The following is a 3,433-nucleotide window of genomic DNA, read 5'->3' on the forward strand; positions in this document are numbered from 1 at the left end:
GGCATTTGAAGGGCTGGAGGGCCTGTGTCCCTCAATCGCCATGGCGATTGGAGGGCGGGGTGCAGGCCAGGTAGCAACCCTAGACCCCCGCCATGGCGATGGGAGGGGGCCGAGTGTCAGGCCAGGAAGCAGCCACGGATCCGCACCATGGCAATCGAAGGGCGGGAGGGGGGGGTGCAGGCCAGGCATCAACCCCGGACCCCCACCATGGCCACTGAAGGGCGGGAGGGCCTGCGCCCCTCTATCGGCATGGCGAAAGGCACAGAAAGCACCAGGGACAGCCGCTTGCCCCCACTTGCATTTGCAAAGACAAGGCCGGAGGGTGTGAGGGCCAGCTCACATCTCCTTCTCCCTCCTTTTGCTCCTCCTCTAGCTGCTTAGCTCGCCCAGCTTCTTATCCAGGCTCCTCTGCAGCTGGGCCCACTTGGTGGGGTCCAGGGACCGGTCCTTGGCCCCACTGCCAGCGTACAGCACTCCCTCCCAGCTGATTCTCTGTGGGGCGTGGGCGCGGGCCCTCTCCCCACAGCCATGGATCTTGGGCAGGCAGTGGCTGAGGCAGTAGCGGTGGCTGCAGTGCGGGCAGAGCAGTCCCGGATTAGGAGAGGGATGTCCGACTACTGGTTTAGGCCCAATCCCTGTAAACTGGCAGGACATTTTTCGAGGGGTCCCAAATTGGAAAGGGTGCAGGCCAGGCTGAGGAACACACCCTCCTCCGTGCATGAATTTCGTGCACCAGGCCAATAGTTAAGTTAATAACAGTGTACTACCTATATAGTTTAAGTTTAAAAAATTTGGCTGTGAAAAGAAATTTCAATCGTTGTACTGTTGATATTTGGCTCTGTTGACTAATGAGTTTGCCGACCACTGGCTAGGGTATTGTAGAGCAAACTCCTGTATTGAACTGGAGATGGCTTGTGCATGAATTTCGTGCACCAGGCCAATAGTTAAGTTAATAACAGTGTACTACCTATATAGTTTAAGTTTAAAAAATTTGGCTGTGAAAAGAAATTTCAATCGTTGTACTGTTGATATTTGGCTCTGTTGACTAATGAGTTTGCCGACCACTGGCTAGGGTATTGTAGAGCAAACTCCTGTATTGAACTGGAGATGGCTTCTAAAGGTCTCTCCTAAGGTTGTGTGATACTCCAGACCACCTCGTAATAGTAGTGTGTGTTTGAAGACGATTACTATTAACGTGTACATCTAAAATGGAGGTCAGTAGAAGCACATGCCCACTACGGTGTAAATGTTGACATGAGGAGTATCTGAAGGGGATGCCAGTTGCCATGGCTCCATCTGGGCATGTTGTGTATGAGTGTGCTAGGTTGACAAGAACTAAATCACTGGAGTGATTGTGTTTACCAGGAACTTGAGGAACTTGGGGCTGAAATGATCCTCTATCTGAAAACTGGTTCTTTTGTTTAACTCAAGTTGGTTTTTTTGTTTTGTGTAGTTTTTCAAAATTTATTTACGTATTTTTTCACCTAACACTGATTGAGAGCCTGCATTGTGCCAGGCACAGGGCAAGATGGTAGATGATTGGAGAGATCAGATAGTTTTACTTCTCATTTCCAGTTGCTTAGGGTAGAGCATCTCACAGTCACTGGGTGATGAACTTCTTACGCATCCCAAACTAGCGTGTCTCAACCATACTTTTAGTGTTGTAAAAGTGTCCTCAGGCTGATAATCCTGACGATTTTTATTTCATTGCTTATTAATACAGTAATGAAGTGCTGTAAAATGTTTGGAGAAGTAGTTAATGAAGGTTGTTTTCGTTAGGTTTCTGGATCAGGTAGTGTAGGGGTGGACTGGAAATGATGGGGGAATTTAGTTTAAGGGATGCAAAATAGTTCGAGGGTGGGCTAGATACCTCATCTTTCACAAAAGCCTGTTGGGAATCCCCAAAATACCTGGGCCTTCTGAAAATCCTTCAAAAAGGAGACATAATTTTCTTTCTGGGTTTTTTTCTTTTTGGTTGTACATTAAACTGAACCAGTCAGCATACCATTCTTTGAGATTGCTTCAGGCCGCTATAAGCCCACTTCAGATTAAACTGGATTTCTCGTCTATCACAACTATTGTTTTGCCTTTGAAAACTATCCATATTTGAAAGACACAACCACAGATTTTACATTCTGCATTAAATCTCTCCTGACTATGCCATGGTCTCATAAACACTCATCACTTTGGGACCTTAGACAAATACTTCTGTGGGGTTTGCTAATAAATCAGAGCAAGTCCCTTCCCACTCCCCATTTCCCTTTCTTGGAGGCAAAATTTTCATCTAATAACTGCTTATTTTTTATTTTACTTATCTCTATATAAAATGCTGTATAGTCATGTGCTGCTTACCTAGAAGGATACATTCTGAGAAAAGTGTTGATAGGTGATTCCGCTGTGTGAACCTCAGAGTTCACATACACTAATCTAAATGGTATAGCCAGACTACACACCTAGACTATTTGCTCTTAAGATACAGTCCTGTGCAGCATGTTTCTGTACAAAACAACACGAGATTAAATCATGCACAGAGAAAATGATACAAATTCAGAGACGCCGTAAACAGATGTATGAGGCTCCTGCAGTGTAACACAGCATACTGTTTTACAGCAAACTTCCTATCTAATAAAAGAGAAACATGCAATTTGACCATAACCCTGACACCCTTCGCATTGGCCATTCAGGGCGATATGCAAATTAACTGCCAGCCAAGATGGCGGCCGGCAGCCAGGTAGCTGAAGTGAATAGGAGACTTGCTTGCTCCAGCGATGGAGGAAGCCAAGGTTCCCCGCCTGCTGCAGCCCGGCTCTGAGCTGCAGTCTAAGCAACTATGTTGCAATTATAGAAGCTAAACAAGCTCCAGAGACCTGCTTTCGGCCAGCTTCGGCCTCAGAGCTTAGAGCTGCAGTGATGGCAACAGAGTTTCAATTATAGAAGCCAAACAGACCCAGAACCTGCTTTCAGCCCTCAGAGCTGGAGCTGGCTCTCAGCTCCAGTGACAGCTATAGGAGGTAAATAAATCCTAGAATTAAAAAAAAAGAAAAAAAGGAGAGGCTGGGAGCTTAAGTTGCCCTCCAGACTGAAAACGGCTCTCAGGCCCTCACCCAGACTGGCCAGGCACCCCAGTGGGGACCCCCCACCCTGAAGGGGGTGTGACCAGCTGCAAACAGCCTTCAGCCCATCATCCAGGCTGGCCAGGCACCCAAGTGGGACCCCCACTCTGATCTGGGACACTTTCAGGGCAAACCAGCCGGCTCCCACCCGTGCCCCTAGACTATTCTACAGGCGGGGCGGGACAGCGTGAGCTGCCATCTGGGCCCCATGTGCAGCCCTGGGCAGCGGGGCATAAGCCCCACCCCCAGCCGGGACCCCTGTGTGCCACCTAACCCCCTGATTGGCCCTGCTCTGTGTGTGACAGGGGGTCGCGCCACAA

General features: G+C 48.4%; 1 protein-coding gene across 1 annotated transcript in view; it reads left to right on the forward strand.

Annotated features, from left to right (window-relative positions):
- PLAA (phospholipase A2-activating protein) overlaps positions 1-3,433 on the forward strand; it is a 38,232-nt gene that overhangs the window by 2,568 nt on the left and 32,231 nt on the right. The window lies entirely within an intron of this gene.

The sequence above is a fragment of the Myotis davidii genome, unplaced genomic scaffold (genome assembly GCF_000327345.1).
Source record: "Myotis davidii unplaced genomic scaffold, ASM32734v1 scaffold325, whole genome shotgun sequence".
In the NCBI taxonomy this organism is placed as follows: Eukaryota; Metazoa; Chordata; class Mammalia; order Chiroptera; family Vespertilionidae; genus Myotis; species Myotis davidii.